This window comes from Scyliorhinus torazame, chromosome 10, assembly GCF_047496885.1.
Source record: "Scyliorhinus torazame isolate Kashiwa2021f chromosome 10, sScyTor2.1, whole genome shotgun sequence".
Taxonomy (NCBI): Eukaryota; Metazoa; Chordata; class Chondrichthyes; order Carcharhiniformes; family Scyliorhinidae; genus Scyliorhinus; species Scyliorhinus torazame.
The window spans coordinates 123,368,777-123,386,529 of record NC_092716.1 but is presented as its reverse complement, the minus strand read 5'-3'; the positions used below and the strand labels follow the sequence as shown (position 1 = coordinate 123,386,529).

At 48.5% G+C, this 17,753-nt stretch overlaps 1 protein-coding gene across 2 annotated transcripts in view; it reads left to right on the top strand.

Annotated features, from left to right (window-relative positions):
* Window positions 1-17,753, top strand: part of ccdc102a (coiled-coil domain containing 102A) — a 330,588-nt gene that overhangs the window by 62,971 nt on the left and 249,864 nt on the right. The gene's annotated exons all lie outside the window — the stretch shown is intronic.

Sequence of the window (17,753 nt, the reverse complement as noted above, 5' to 3'; positions counted from 1 at the left end):
GAGACGGACACTTTAGGAACTTTCAAGCGGTTATTGGATAGGCACATGGAGCAACCAGAATGACAGGGAGTGGGATAGCTTGATCTTGGTTTCGGCCAAGGCTCGGCACAACATCGAGGTCCGAAGGGCCTGTTATGTGCTGTACTGTTCTATGTTCTATGGCCTCCCGAGGGCCTGGGTCCAGTTCCACACCTTTCAGATGTTATTCAACAGAGTTCTTAGGTGCTTTTAATCAAAAAACAAGTTTTATTCTACGAATTTAGTTAACATTTTTATAAACATACACAGTAAGAAATTTATCAACTACAAACATAAAAAACCCCCACAGCTACAGTAAACTATTTATAACTCTTAATGAATCCCCCCTTTACTGTTCCAATTTAATAACGGGCAGCACGATAGCACAAGTAGCTTGCACTGTGATTTCACAACGCCAGGGTCCCAGGTTCGATTCCCCGCTGGGTCACTGTCTGTGCATAGCCTGCACGTTCTCCCTGTGCCTGTGTGGATTTCCTCCGGGTGCTTCGGCTTCTTCTCACAGTCCAAAGACTTGCAGGTTAGGTGGATTGGCCATGCTAAATTGCCCTTAGTGTCCAAAAAAAAAAGGTTAGGAGGGGTGATGGGTTACAGGGATAGGGTGGAAGTGAGGGCTTAAGTGGGTTGGTGCAGACTCGATGGGCTGAATGGTCTTCTTCTGCACTGTATGTTCTATGTAACAAGACCCCATAAACCAGAAAACCCTTTTCAAAGTAGTGGCCCAGCACACGGCACTCTGAATGTCTTTAAGACCTGGTATGGATGCTCTTGTTTCCTTTCCAAAACAGCAGGTTTGAATTCCTTCCAGAAAACAGTTATCTCTTTTAATTTATCAAGTAATCTGGAAACCGCTTTTAAAATGCAGGTAGTCTTTTTAACCCGTGCAGTACAAAACGAGGTCAAAGTCAAAGCGAAAGTAAAACTCAGAGCCACAGCCAGCCCCCAACTCAAAAGCGAAAGTAAAGACTCAATTAAAGTGACATTCCCATGACAGGAACCATCGCTCCATGCAGCCCCCCCCCCCCCAAACAGTATAAATCTGACCCTAACAGCCGATGCTGACACTCATGGGAGGGACTGGTCTGTTTTTAGTTTTGGTTTCAGTCCTGTTCTGTGTTTGTTGTTTTCAGTTTCAAAAGAACAAGAACAAAGAACAAAGAAAAGTACAGCATAGGAACAGGCCCTTCGGCCCTCCAAGCCTGTGCCAACCATGCTGCCCGACTAAACTACAATCTTCTACACTCCCTGGGTCCGTATCCCTCTATTCCCATCCTATTCATGTATTTGTCAAGATGCCCCTTAAATGTCACTATCATCCCTGCTTCCACCACCTCCTCCGGCAGCGAGTTCCAGGCACCCACTACCCTCTGTGTAAAAAAAACTTGCCTCGTACATCTACTCTAAACCTTGCCCCTCGCACCTTAAACCTATGCCCCCTAGTAATTGACCCCTCTACCCTGGGGAAAAGCCTCTGACTATCCACTCTGTCTATGCCCCTCATAATTTTCTAGACCTCTATCAGGCCGCCCCTCAACCTCCGTCATTCCAGTGAGAACAAACCAAGTTTATTCAACCGCTCCTCATAGCTAATGCCCTCCATACCAGGCAACATTCTGGTAAATCTCTTCTGCACCCTCTCTAAAGCCTCCACATCCTTCTGGTAATGTGGCAATCAGAATTGAACACTATATTCCAAGTGTGGCCTAACTAAGGTTCTATACAGCTGCAACATGACTTGCCAATTCTTATACTCAATGCCCCGGCCAATGAAGGCATGCATGCCGTATGCCTTCTTGACTACCTTCTCCACCTGTGTTGCCCCTTTCAGTGACCTGTGGACCTGTACACTTAGATCTCTCTGACTTTCAATACTCTTAAGGGTTCTACCATTCACTGTATATTCCCGACCTGCATTAGACCTTCCAAATTGCATTACCTCACATTTGTCCGGATTAAACTCCATCTGCCATCTCTCCGCCCAAGTCTCCAAACAATCTAAATCATTTTTAAGAGGTCTGCTCAGGGTTCTGAGGAAAGGAGGTGTGTTTTTTAAGACTGAGTTCTGAAAGCTTCTCTCCAAGGACTTTGTGAATAAATCTGTAAACCACTGAGTGTTAACTTTATTAATCAGTGGCGTTTGACCTATATGTGCATTTTGTTCAATTGAAATTTTAGAAATCGATGGGAAAATAAGCTCAAACGCCCTTTCTTTATTTTTAAAGAACTGTTCAATTGTTAATTGGAAAGCTGTATTTTCCTTGAATGTTAATGGAGTTAATACTGTGTTAATAATAAAGTTTGGATTAATATAAAAATCCCGGTTTGCCAGTAGTATCACTCCTGGGGGTGAAGTATCTTTTCCTCACAGATAACAAATTGAAAATTATTGGGTTTCTCATTCGGTTTCCAAATATAAATAGTGGGTCTGATCAAGTACCTTAATAGCACACAATCCCAGATCACACTGTTCCTGCATCCTCCTCAAAGTTGTGGCAGTTAGTTCATATTGCTGCTTATTCTTCTACCAACATTAATCATGTTACGCTTTCCTGTGTTAAATTTCATCTGCCCATTTCAGCTGTCGTCTTCTGAAGTCTGTTATCTTATTTACTGTTTTCTTAATCTCAAGATTCTGTATTCGCTGCAAACTTCAATATTATTCCTGTATCCCTAACTCCTAATGATTAATAATTCTCAAAGTGCAGACTTTAACTCAACCACTGAATGCTTCAGCTTAGTTGTATCAGCTTTACAACCGATTCACCTACGTCAAAAAAACTGTTCCTCTACCTTTCCAATGTTAAGGAACGTGAGCTCCAACAACTTGGGTACCAACCGTTCTTTCTTTCTGTTCACTTCTCTCCGAAACCTTTCTTCTCATTCCAACTTTTACTGTGTATTCAGTATACCCTCTGATTTCCCCCCCTCTTTGTACTGTACTTAAGAAAGGACTTTGTTTTATCCCCATTATGGTCTCACCTAAATACATTTCAAGCTCATCATGACATTGGTACCCCCAAGGGGCTGGTTTAGCACAGGGCTAAATCGCTGACTTTGAAAATAGACCAAGGCAGGCCAGCAGCATGGTTCAATTCCCGTACCATCCTCCCCGAACAGGCATCGGAATGTGGCGACTAGGGGCTTTTCACAGTAACTTCATTTGAAGCCTACTTGTGACAATAAGCGATTTTCATTTCATTTCATTCACATTGAGCTCTTCTTCCATCACCATCGCCCCGATGCTCACTGTTTTGACTCCGCCAAACCAACCATTAGAGTCTTTTATCTGTCTCTAGTATTCTCCCTTTGGCCTCTTATCCACTCTTGATCCTTCCATTGAGAAATGTTAGCGTGACATCAACCGTCTCAATTTCTCTGATCCTCTCACACACTCCAACCTGCCTCCCTCTGAACTTGCTGTATTCCGTTCTCTCAGATCTGACTCTGACCCTAATTTAAACCTGCCCTCAAGGGTGTTGCTGTTCTTGTCTGGCATACAGACCACTACCTCACAGAGGCTGAGCACCAATTCGTAGACATTTCCAACTACCACCCCCTGAACCTTCACCGCATCACTGAACATCAAGCCATTGTTTCCAGGACTGTCACTGACCTTGTCCCCTCTGGAGACCTTCCCTTCACAGTTTCCAACTTCATAGACCCCAACCTCTCACAGCCCACTTCTATCCCCACCCAAGATCCACAAAGAGGACTGTCCTGACAGACTCATCATATCAGCCTGTTCCTGCTCCACTGAACACATTTCTTCCTATCTTCACTCCATTGACTAATTCAGTCCCTTCCCACCCACATTTGCAATTCCTCTGATTCATCACATCATATCAACAATTTCTAATTCCCTCACCCTAACTGCCACCTCTTCACTCGTCATCGACTTCAGGAAGTGAAGTGTTGAGCACATCCTCTGCTCCCACAGCTATCTCTATGAGTTGCATTCCATTCTCATAGTTTTTCCACCTCTTTTGTATCTGACATGATGATGAGTTTCTGACATGTCTTTTTCTTTACTCAACCTGTGATTCCTCTCCCCACCCCTGCACTCTTGCTCTCACCCTCCCTCCCAGATCCATGCATCCCCTTTACCCTCACACTCCACCCCACCAGCCTCCACCATTTCTGCCAACTCCAGCATGATTCCATCTTCTTCCATCACCATTGCCCCGATGCTCACTGTTTTATCTCCGCCAAACCAACCATTAGAGCCTTTTATCTGTCTCTAGTATTCTCCCTCCCTTTGGCCAAACATGTCTTCCTGCAACCCCCCTGACATCTCCTCTATCACCTCAAACATTCCATCCCTCCCCACGCAATTGTAGGAAGCGTACCAACTGCTCCAGATTGCCCCACAAGAGGACGCATCTGCTCTGTTTACTTTGTCAATATCTTTTATCAGCTAATATACCTCAATTAGGTCACAGAAGAATCATGGAACCTCTATAGTGCAGAAGGAGGCCATTCGGCCCATTGAGTCTGCACCAAACTCTGACCCTCCATCGGCCCAATCCCCCACTCTATCCTCAGAGCCCAACCTAATCTTTAGACACGAAGGGCAATTTAGCATGGCCAATCCACCTAACCTGCACATCTTTGGACTGTGGGGAGAAACCGGAGCACCCGGAGGAAACCCACGCAGACCCGGGGAGAAACCCACACAGTCAACCAACGTCAGAATTGAACCCGGGTCCCTGGCGCTGTGAGACAGCACTGATAACCACTGTGCCAGCCCTCCTCTCATTCTTTTAAACTCGAGAGACTATCAGCCTAAGTTGTTCAATCGCTCTTCATAAGACAAACCCCTCATCTCTGGAATCAATCGAGTAAACCTCCTCTGAACTGCCTCTAATGTAACTCCATCCCTCCTCAAATAAGGGGACTAAAACTAAGCTGTACTCCAGGTGTGGTCTCACCAATGCCTTGTGAGTTCCAATGTGGACAGAACGGTAGCACAGTGGCCAGCACTGTTGCTTCACAGCACCAGGATCCCAGGTTCAATTCCCGGCTTGGGTCACTGTCTGTGTGGAGTCTGCATGTTCTCGCCGTGTTTGCATGGGTTTCCTCCGGGTCCTCCAGTTTCCTCAAAAGACATGCTGTTGGATAATTTGGACACTTTGAATTCTCCCTCCGTGTACCCGAACAGATGCCGGATTGTGGCGACTAGTGGCTTTTCATAGAACATTCATTGCAGTGTTAATGTAAGCCTAATTGTGTTAATAAAGATTATTATTATTATTATTGTACAATTGCAGCAACACTTCCCTACATTTATATTCTATTCCTTCAGCTATAAATGCCAAAATTCCATTTGCCTTCCTTATTGCCGCCTGTACCTGCTTGCAGGTTTTCTGCGATACATGCATGAGGACACCCAGATCCCTCTGCACCCAAGCAGTCTGAAGTCTCTCCCCATTTAGATAACAAGTTGCTTTTTGGTTCTGACCAAAATGGATAACTTCACACTTATCCACATTAAATCCCATCTGTCAAATGTTTTTTAAAAATATATATTTATTAAAGTTTTTTAACAATTTTTCTCCCTTACAAACAATAACCCCCCCCTCGTAACAAAAAAAAACAAGAAATCGCGCAGAGCAAGATATGTACATGGCAAAATGATATATTTACACAGTTTTGTACACTGGCCCTCACCCGTACGTGCCAGTTTCCCCAACCCTTCATGTTATCTCTTGCTCATCCACCCTCCCAGGCAGTCCCCCCTCTTTCCCACCCCCCCACCCCCCCTCTCAGGAAGTCCCGCGCCCCCCCCCCCCCCCCCCCCAAGGTTGCTGCTGCTGTGCTGACCGACCTTCCTCTAACGCTCCGCGAGATAGTCTAGGAACGGTTGCCACCGCCTGTAGAACCCCTGCGCAGACCCTCTCAAGGCGAACCTAATCCTCTCCAACTTTATGAACTCAGCCATATCATTTATCCAGGCCTCCAGGCTGGGGGGCTTCGCCTCCTTCCACATTAGCAAGATCCTTCGCCGGGCTACTAGGGACGCAAAGGCCAGAATGCCGGCCTCTTTCGCCTCCTGCACTCCCGGTTCGTCCACTACTCCAAATATTGCTAGCCTCCAGCTTGGCGTGACCCGGACTTTCACCACCTGAGATATTGCTCCCGCCACTCCTCTCCAGAACCCCTCCAGTGCCAGGCATGACCAAAACATATGGACGTGGTTCGCCGGGCTCCCTGAGCACCTTCCACATCTGTCCTCTACCCCAAAGAACCTACTCAACCTCGCCCCCGTCAAGTGCGCTCTGTGGACCACCTTAAATTGTATCAGGCTGAGCCTGGCACACGAGGAGGAGGAATTAACCCTACCTAGGGCATCAGCCCACAGACCTTCCTCGATCTCCTCCCCCAGCTCCTCCTCCCATTTACCCTTCAACTCTCTACCAGCGCTTCCCCCTTTTCTTTCAACTCCTGGTGTATTTCCGACACCTTGCCCTCCCCGACCCATATACCCGAGATCACCCTATCTTGAACTTCTTGTGCCGGGAGCAACGGGAGTTCCCTCACCTGTCGCCTCACAAAAGCCCTCACCTGCGTATATCTAAAGGCATTTCCCGGGGGTAACTCGAACTTCTCCTCCAGTGCCCCTAGGCTCGCAAACGTCCCGTCGATGAACAGGTCCCCCATTCTTCCAATCCCCGCCCGATGCCAGCTCTGGAACGCCCCGTCCATCTTCCCCGGGACAAACCGGTGGTTACCCCTGATCGGGCACCACACCGATGCTCCCATTGCACCCCGGTGCCGTCTCCACTGGCCCCAGATCCTTAGCATTGCCGCCACCACCGGGCTCGTGGTATACTTTGTCGGCGAGAGCGGCAGCGGTGCTGTCACCAACGCCCCCAGGCTCGTTCCTTTACAGGACACCATTTCCATCCTCTTCCATGCCGCCCCCTCTCCCTCCATAACCCACTTGCGGATCATCGCCACATTTTCTGCCCAGTAGTAGCTCCCCAGGTTTGGCAGTGCCAACCTTCCTCGGTCCCTACTGCGTTCCAGGAACCCCCTCCTTACTCTCGGGGTCTAATTCGCCCTCACAAACCCCATAATACTCCTGCCTACTCTCTTAAAAAAGGCCTTAGTGATCATGATGGGAAGGCACTGAAACACAAACAGAAACCTCGGAAGGACCACCATTTTAACCGACTGCACTCTACCCGCCGGCGAGAGCGGTAACATGTCCCATCTTTTGAAATCCTCCTCCATTTGCTCCACCAACCTTGTCAGATTCAGTTTATGTAGGGTTCCCCAACTCCTGGCTATCTGGATCCCCAGATACCGAAAGCTCCCCTCTGCCCTCAACAGCGGTAGGTCCCCTATCCCTCTTTCTTGGTCCCCCGCCTGTAATACAAAGAGCTCACTCTTCCCTACATTGAGCTTATAGCCCGAAAACTCCCCAAACTCCCTTAGAGTCTGCATGACCTCCACCATCCCCTCCATTGGATCCACCACGTACAGCAACAGGTCATCCGCATATAGCAACACCCGATGCTCTTCTCCCCCTCGGACCACCCCCTTCCATTTATTAGACTCCCTCAATGACATGGCCAATGGTTCGATCGCCAATGCGAACAACAGGGGGGACAGGGGGCACCCCTGCCTCGTCCCTCGGTACAGTCGAAAGTACTCCAACCTCCGCCGGTTCGTCACTACACTCGCCATCGGGGCTCTGTAAAGGAGCTTAACCCAATTGATAAACCCTACCCCGGACCCAAACCTATGCAGCGCCTCCCAGAGGTACTCCCACTCTACTCGGTCAAAGGCCTTCTCCGCGTCCATAGCTGCCACTATCTCCGCCTCTCCCTCCTCCGATGGCATCATTATCACGTTTAAGAGCCGCCGCACATTGGTGTTTACTTGCCTGCCCTTTACAAATCCAGTCTGGTCCTCGTGGATTACCCCCGGGACACAGTCCTCAATCCTCGCGGCCAGCACCCCCGCAAGCAACTTTGCATCCACATTGAGGAGCGAGATCGGCCTGGACGATCCACACTGCAGTGGGTCCTTGTCCCGCCCCAGGACCAAAGAAATTGTCGCTTCCGACATTGTCGGGGGCAGGGTCCCCTCCTCTCTTGCCGCATTAAAGGTCCTCACCAGTAGCAGGGCCAACAGGTCTGCGTACTTCCTGTAGAACTCCACAGGGAATCCGTCCGGTCCCGGGGCCTTCCCCGCCTGCATGCTCCCCAAACCCTTGCTCAGCTCCTCCAACCCAATTGGTGCCCCCAAACCAGCCACCTCTTGCTCCTCCACCCTCGGGAATCTCAGCTGACCTAGGAATCGTCTCATCCCCTCTTCCCCCGCTGGGGGCTGGGATCGGTACAGCTCTTCATAAAAGGCCTTGAATACCTCGTTTATTTTCGTCGCACTCCGAACCGTGGCTCCCCTTCCATCTTTGACTCCCCCCATTTCCCTCACTGCCATCTTACGGAGCTGGTGTGCCAGCATCCGACTAGCCTTTTCCCCATACTCGTAGGTCGCCCCCTGCGCTTTCCTCCACTGTGCCTCCGCCTTCCCTGTGGTCAACAGGTCAAACTCCGTCTGGTGCCGTCGTCTTTCCCCTAGTAATCTTTCCTCCGGGGCCTCTGCGTATCTCCTGTCCACTCTCAAAATCTCCCCCACTAACCTCTCCCTCTCCATACCCTCTGTCTTCTCCCTATGAGCCCTAATGGAAATGAGCTCTCCCCTGATCACCGCCTTCAACGCCTCCCATACCACCCCCACCCGCACCCCCCCGTTGTCGTTGGCCTCCAAGTACCTTTCGATACACCCCCTCACCTTCCCACACACCACCTCGTCCGCCAGCAGTCCCACATCCAGCCGCCACAACGGGCGTTGGTCCCTCTCCTCTCCCAGCTCCAGTTCCACCCAGTGTGGGGCATGGTCCGAAACGGCTACAGCCGAATACTCCGTCCCCTCCACCCTCGGGATGAGCGCCCTACCCAGAACAAAGAAATCTGTCCGGGAGTAGGCTTTGTGTACATGGGAGAAGAAAGAAAATTCCCTGGCCTGCGGCCTTGCAAACCGCCATGGGTCCACTCCCCCCATCTGATCCATAAACCCCCTAAGTACCTTGGCCACCGCCGGCCTCTTTCCAGTCCTTGATTTGGAACGGTCTAGTGCTGGATCCAACACTGTATTGAAGTCCACTCCCATTATCAGGCCTCCTTTCTCCAGGTCCGGGATGCGCCCCAACATGCGCTTCATGAATCCTGCATCATCCCAGTTCAGGGCGTATAAGTTTACCAACACCACCCACGTCCCTTGCAGCCTACCGCTCACCATTACATATCGCCCTCCATTGTCCGCTACAATAGTCTCGGCCTCAAATGACACCCGCTTTCCCACCAATATTGCCACCCCTCTATTCTTCGCGTCCAGTCCCGAGTGGAATACCTGCCCGACCCATCCCTTTCTTAGCCTGACCTGGTCCGCCACCTTCAGGTGTGTCTCTTGGAGCATGGCCACGTCCGCCTTCAGTCCCTTTAAGTGCGCGAACACTTGAGCCCTCTTCACCGGCCCATTCAGGCCCCTCACATTCCACGTTATCAGCCGGATTGGAGGGGCTCTCCCACGCCCCACCGACTAGCCATCTAATTTTCTGGGCCAGTCCCGTGTCCATGCCTCCCTCACCCTCCAGTCCCCCAGAGGGGGGGATCCCCGTCCCGACCACCTCTTCTGTGTCCCATTCCCTTTCGGCCAGTGCAGCAGCAACGCCCCCCCGCTAGACCCCTGTCTAGCTTTTTTGCTCCCCCCCCCCCCCCATGTCAGCTGACGCCTGCTGACCCCGGCTTCCCCCGCTGTCCCATTGACCTCCCCACGTGGGAGTCTCCCAATCCATATGCATTCCTTCGTTCCCCTTCCCGCCTTTCTTCCCGCACGCGGGAAAACACCCCGCGCTTTCCAAAGCCCGCTCCGCCCCCTCTGGCGCAGCTCCTCTCGCGGCCTTGTCTCTCTCCCCCAGCCTATGTAACATTTCCTGTGCGTGATTGACCCCCTATATACAACAACCATCACACATCAAACCCCAAAACATCCCCCCCCCACCCTCACAAACCCTCAGTTAGAGTCCAACTTTTCGGCTTGTACAAAGGTCCACGCCTCTTCAGGCGTTTCGAAGTAATAGTGTTGGCCCTTGTATGTGACTCACAGTCGCGCTGGCTGCAACATTCCGAATTTCACTTCTTTCCAGTACAACGCCGCTTTGGCCCGGTTGAAACCCGCTCTCCGCTTTGCAACCTCCGTGCTCCAGTCCGGGTATATTCGGATCTCTGCATTGTCCCACTTACTGCTCCGCTCCTTCTTGGCCCATCTCAGGACCCACTGTCCGTGAACCGGTGGAACCTCACCACCATCGCCCTTGGCGGCTCATTTGCCTGGGGCTTCTTCGCCAGCACCCGATGTGCCCCGTCCAACTCCAGCGGCCTCGAAGGGGCCTTCGTGCCCATCATTGCCTCGAGCATCGTGCTCGCGTATGCCCTGGCATCAGCCCCCTCCACTCCCTCAGGGAGACCCAGGATTTGCAGATTCTTTCTCCTCGACCTGTTCTCCAGATCTTCGAGTCTTCCCGCCCACCTCTTGTGTAGCGCCTCGTTCTGCTCCACTCTCACCGCCAGGCCCACAAGCTCGTCCTCGTCCTGACTGACTCTTTTCTGTACCTCCTGGATCTTCGCTTCGTGGGTCTTCTGGGTGATCCCGAGTCCTTCAATTGCCGAAAGCATAGGCGGCAACATCTCCTTGCGCATCTCCTCGCGCTGCTCCTCGAAGCAGCGCTTGATGAACTCCTGCAGCTCCCCTTTGTCCCTGGCCGCTGCCATTTTGTTTTCTTTCCCTCGCTTCTCCCGTTGCTCCAGTGCCGCTCCTTTGGCCGTTACACTTCTGGTCCGTTTAAAAAGTCTATGGAAACTCCTGAAAAAGGTCTGAGAGTCAGTTCCAGACGGGAGCTGCCAAATGCACGACCTACTCCTCCATGGCCGCCACCGGAAGCCTCGTCCCTGCTTCTTCAATGGCCTTGGTAGATCTTTTCACAGTTGTTCCCTCTGCTGCTAGAATTGACCTTTGATTGATAGAGTCAAGTCAGATTGCAGCTTTAAGCTTGCCCTTCCCCCGCCTGCATGCTGGAAGAGGCTTTTGTCTAAACCTGCAGCTCAAGCCAAATCTTTTACTGTTTCTGCCGGGTCTGGTAGCCAAAAGACATAACATTCCTGGGGGACACTGTCAGGGGAATGCTGGAGTCTTCTTCCCACACCGGGAAATGTCAAACAAATGCTGTGGGGGCCCTGTAAAAGAGCCCAAAAGTCTGTTCCAAGCGGGAGCTACCGAATATGCGACCTAGCTCTGCATAGCCGCACCCCATCTGTCAAATATTGGCCCGCTCACCTAACCTATCTATATCTATCTTTGTACATTTCTTATTTCCTCATTGCAACTTACTATCCCTCGTATTTCAGTGTCATCTCAAATTTGGCTACTGTACCTCTATCCCTGCATCAAGTAATATATATTGTAAATAGGTGGGCCCCGAGGACCAAGCCCTGTGGCACCCCACTAGTTACATCTTGCCAACCAGAAAAAGACCCATTTATCTGGATTCTCTGCCTTCTGTCGGTTAGCCAGTCTTCTATCCTAGCTAATAAATTACCCCATATCCCACATGATCTTACCTTTTTGTGCAGCACCTTTCCAAATGCCTTCTAGAGGTCCAGACATACTACAGCTACAGGATCCCCATTATCCACTTGGCTTGTTACAACTTTAAAAATCTCAAAGAAATTTCAAACATGATTTCACCTTCATAAAACTATTCTGACTCTAATGACTTGCTTTTTGACTTTCCAATTGTCCTGTTATCATTTCCTTATGTCACGATATCCCAGTCAAGCGCGTGGTCAGTTCCAGCCCCCCTCAACCTGGGATCGCAACATAAGTGAATTAATACATAATTCTTATAACCTTGTCGAGATTTTGGGCCTAGACTGTTCCAATGAGATGCAGACCCCAGATTTTTAAGTGAAACGCTAACAAACTGTTTATTAATAACAAGGGGAAAGATGAATATGTGAAGTAATAACAGAACAATGGTCTAGCAATCTACCTAATCCCAAAACCCTGTCCCACCCTCCACCCAGACATACACGGCGGAAATGGAGGGGAAAGGTTTAAAATGAAAAAGGGATTAATAGTTATGAGATTGTTCTTTGCTGCTGACAGCGCTTTGTAACCAGCTATCTCCTAATCATGTATCCAATCAGAAACTGCAGGCTGTAGAAGTTCTCTAAATCAACAGGCAGAGAGAGAGAGAAAGAGTGAGATTTAAAACTGCCTCATGCCTGGATATCTTCACACCACACAGAAAATGGCACTCTTCAGAAGATCCGCCTTCTGGAACTTTCTGTCTTACCCCACCAACCATAGGCCCCAATAGGAGAAGGCTGCAAATTGTACATTTTGCGATTGACTGCTTGCCAAGTCTATCAAATCACCAGTTCTGCCACATAACCTAAACGGGATATCTTGGCTTGGTCCATCATGAAAGGGGTTCCAATTCTGCCTAAAATCTGTAGTTTAAACAGAAATCCCAGATGGTGTCGCAACCTTGTAGCAGCTATCAAGAAGGCAGGCAGCATGATGGGGATAAAAAGGAGAGCACAGGACAGACAAAACATGCATAGAACATACAGTGCAGAAGGAGGCCATTCGGCTCTTCGAGTCTGCACCGACCCACTTAAGCCCTCACTTCCACCCTATCCCCGTAACCCAATAACCCCATCTAACCTTTTTTTGGTCACTAAGGGCAATTTAGAACAAAGAACAAAGAACAAAGAAATGTACAGCACAGGAACAGGCCCTTCGGCCCTCCAAGCCCGTGCCGACCATACTGCCCGACTAAACTACAATCTTCTACACTTCCTGGGTCCGTATCCTTCTATTCCCATCCTATTCATATATTTGTCAAGATGCCCCTTAAATGTCCCTATCGTCCCTGCCTCCACTACCTCCTCCGGTAGTGAGTTCCAGGCACCCACTACCCTCTGCGTAAAAAACTTGCCTCGTACATCTACTCTAAACTTTGCCCCTCTCACCTTAAACCTATGCCCCCTAGTAATTGACCCCTCTACCCTGGGGAAAAGCCTCTGACTATCCACTCTGTCTATGCCCCTCATAATTTTGTATACCTCTATCAGGTCGCCCCTCAACCTCCTTCGTTCCAGTGAGAACAAACCGAGTTTATTCAATCGCTCCTCATAGCTTATGCCCTCCATACCAGGCAACATTCTGGTAAATCTCTTCTGCACCCTCTCTAAAGCCTCCACATCCTTCTGGTAGTGTGGCGACCAGAATTGAACACTATACTCCAAGTGTGGCCTAACTAAGGTTCTATACAGCTGCAACATGACTTGCCAATTCTTATACTCAATGCCCCGGCCAATGAAGGCAAGCATTATCATGGCCAATCCACCTAACCTGCACATCTTTGGACTGTGGGAAGAAACCGCACCCGGAGGAAATCCACGCAGACACGGGGAGAACGTGCAGACTCCGCACAGACAGTGACCCAGTGGGAATCGAACCTGGGACCTTGGCGCTGTGAAGTGACAGTGCTAATCACTTGTGCTACCATGCTGCCCACGTGCTGTAAAAAAGGTTTTACAACAGCATCTTAACAGTTAATAATAGATTCTAATAATTTCCCGATGGCAGTTGTTAGTTAATTAACTGGTGTATGGTTTCCTACATTTTGCCTCCCTCCCTTTTTGAATAAGGGCATGAGAATTTTTTTCACCCACTGGAACCTATCCCACATCCAGGGAATTTTGGAATATTATAATCGATGGATCCACTATCTCTGTTGCTACTTCCTTTAAGACCCGAGGATGTAGGCCAGCAGACCCTGGGTACTTGTCCACCTTCAATCACAACAGTACATTTTCCCTATTGACAATGATTGTTCGAAGTTCCTCCCTTTCTATTATCTCTGCATTACCTGTTACTATTGGGATGGAATCTTGATTTAGCATCTCTGCCATTTCTGGGTTCCCCTCTATTAATTCCTCAGTCTGTCCACCAAGGGACCATATACACTTACTCTCTTCCCTATGGAAACTTGCTATCCTTATTTATATTTTGTGCTAGTTTTCTTTCATAATTTACCTTTACTCTTTTTATTACGCTTTTCGTAATCCTTTGTTGATCTTTAAAAATTTTCCAATCTTCGAGACTGTCACTGGCCTTTGCAATATGTTATGTGTTAGTTTTGTCTATGTTATCTTTAACTTCCTTGCTTAGCCATGGATGTTTTTTCCCCTCTTGTATCCTTCCTTCCTCTCTGGAATATAGTTTAGTAGGGAAGAATTGAATATCTCTTCGGAGACCCTTAACTAATGAGGTAATTAATTAATCCTCCTCATTACATGATACCAAATCCAGAATAGCCTGCTCCCTGGTTGATTCCACAACATATTTCTCCAAGAAATAATCTCTAATACATTCAATGAACTCTCCCTCAAGGCTACCCTAGCCAATTTGATTAATCCAGTCTATATGCATATTAAAATCACCAGTTATAATTGTTGTACCTTTCTTACAAGCTCCCAGTATTTCTTGGTTTGTACTGTGCCCCACTGGGGAACAACTGTTTGGGGACCTATAGATTATTCCCAGCAGGGACTTCTTTCCTTTTGCTATTTCTTATTTCTACACAGACAGATTCCACATCTTGATCTCCAGTGCTTATATTGTTTTTCATGACAGCACTGATCCCTTCCTTTACCAGCAAAGCTACACCACCTCCTTTACCTATCTCTCTATCCTTTCAAAATACTGAGTCCCCTTGTAACCATGTCTCAGCAATTACCACCAAATCGTATGCTTTGTCTCTCTTTGCACTATTAACTCATTCATTTTGTTCCAAATACATTCAGAAACTTTCCAGTGAAGCCCAACTCAAACTGGAGGAACAACAGCTTGTAGAATGACAGAAACCCGACAGTGCAGAAGGAGGCTCATCGAGTCTGCAGTGACCTCTGAATGAGCACTCCACCCAATCCCACTCCCCTGCCCTATCAATGTAACCCCACCTAACGGTTGGACATTAAGGGGCAAATTAACATGGCCAATCCACTTAACCTGCACATCTTTAGACAGTGGGAGGAAACTGGAGTACCCGGAGGAAACCCACACAGACAGGGGGAGAATGTGCAAACTCCACACAGTCACCCAAGGCTGGAATTGAACCCAGGTCTCTGGCACTGTGAGGTAGCAGTGCTAACCATTGTGCCACCGTGCTACCCTAATCTTCCGATTAGACACGTTACAGCCTTCTGGACTCAACTTTTGAGTTCAACGACTTCAGACCATGAACTCTGTACTCCATTTTGCCCAACCCCCACACACACTGGGCCAATCTGTAACTTGTTCGTATGGTTTGCTTTCAGAGAGCCCAGACCCTTATTCTATTCTTTACACACTCGGCTAACTGATCTTCATACCACTATCAGCACCTGCCTCATTCTTTACTCTTGCCACTTATATATAAATGATTTGGAAGAATATGTTTCTATAAGATTCCCCCGCATCCTTCTAAATTCCAACGAGTACAGTCCGAGTCTGCTCAACCTCTCCTCGTAATCCAACCCCTTCAGCTCTGGGATTAACCTAGTGAATCTCCTCTGCACACCCTCCAGCGCCAGTACGTCCTTTCTCAAGTAAGGAGACCAAAACTGAACACAATACTCCAGGTGTGGCCTCACTAACACCTTATACAATTGCAGCATAACCTCCCTAGTCTGAAACTCCATCCCTCTAGCAATGAAGGACAAAGTTCCATTTGCCTTCTTAATCACCTGTTGCACCTCATAGAATTTACAGTGCAGAAGGAGGCCATTCAGCCCATCGAGTCTGCACCGGCTCTTAAAAAAGCACCCTACTTAACCCTGTCATAATATACACCAGTATATCATGGTGCAGACACACAATGGAACCAATCAACACGCACAACACCGCAGCCAATCACCAGTTAGAGCACACTCACTATAAAGACGGGGCATCAGAGTTCCCGCTCATTCGAGCTGCAGCTAGCTAGTAGGACAGAGCTCACAGCCTGCAGCACAGACATTCACCATGTGCTGAGTGCATCAACTGGTTAGGACAAGGCAAAGGTCTTTAGTTAAAACTAGTATCGTGTTAACCTACAGTGAGAGTATGTTAAACAGTTAATGAATGATTCAATAAAATGGTGTTGCACTATTTCAAGTGTTGGTGACCTGTATGTGTTCCACAGATCCAGAGCGCCCAACACAACATGATACCAGGAGTTGAGGGATATTAGCACTTCTTAGACCTTCTTAGACCTGTACATCTACTTTTTGCGACTCATGCACTCGGACACCCAGAGGGACTCTGCACAGCAGCATGTTTTAATATTTTATCATTTAAATAATAATCCTTTTTGCTTTATTCCTACCAAAATGGATAACCTCACATTTATCAACATTGTATTCCATCTGCCAGACCCTAGCCTATTCACTTAAACTATCCAAATCCCTCTGCAGACTTCCAGTATCCTCTGCACTTTTTGCTTTTCCACTGATCTTTGTGTCGTCTGCAAACTTAGACACATTGCAATTGGTCCCCAACTCCAAATCATCTATGTAAATTGTGAACAATTGTGGGCCCAACACTGATCCCTGAGGGGCACCACTAACTACTGATTGCCAACCAGAGAAACACCCATTAATCCCCACTCTTTGCTTTATATTAATTAACCAATCCTCTATCCATGCTACTACATTACCCTTAACGCCATGCATCTTTATCTTATGCAGCAACCTTTTGTGTGGCACCTTCTCAAAAGCTTTCTGGAAATCCAAATATACCACATCCATTGGCTCCCCGTTGTCAATGTTCCCAAAAAATTCCACTAAATTAGTTAGGCACGAACTTATGAAACCATGCTGTATCTGCCCAATGGGACAATTTCCATCCAGATGCCTTGCTATTTCTTCCTTGATGATAAATTCCAGCATCTTCGCTACTACCGAAGTTAAGCTCACTGGCCTATAATTACCTGCTTTCTGCCTACCTCCTTTTTTAAACAGTGGTGTCACGTTTGCCAATTTCCAATCCGCCGGGACCACCCCAGAGCTAGTGAATTTTGGCAAATTATCACTCGTGCATTTGCAATTTCCCTAACCATCTCTTTTAGCACTCTGGGATGCATTCCATTAGGGCCAGGAGACTTGTCTATCTTTAGCCCCATTAGCTTGCCCACCACTACCTCCTTAGTGATAACAATCATCTCAAAAGTCCTCACCTGTCATAGCCTCATTTCCAACATTATTTGTGTCGTCCACTGTGAAGACTGACCCAAAACACCTGTTCAGTTCCTCAGCCATTTCCTCATAGAATTTACAGTGCAGAAGGAGGCCATTTGGCCCATCGTGTCTGCACCGGCTCATGGAAAGAGCACCCTACCCAAGTTCAGCACCTCCACCCTATCCCCATAACCCAGTAACCCCACCCAACACAAAGGGCAATTTTGGACGCTAAGGGCAATTTATCATGACCAATCCACCTAACCCTCACATCTTTGGACTGTGGGAGGAAACCGGAGCACCCGGAGGAAACCCACGCACACACAGGGAGGATGTGCAGACTCCGCACAGACAGTGACCCAAGCCGGAATCGAACCTGGG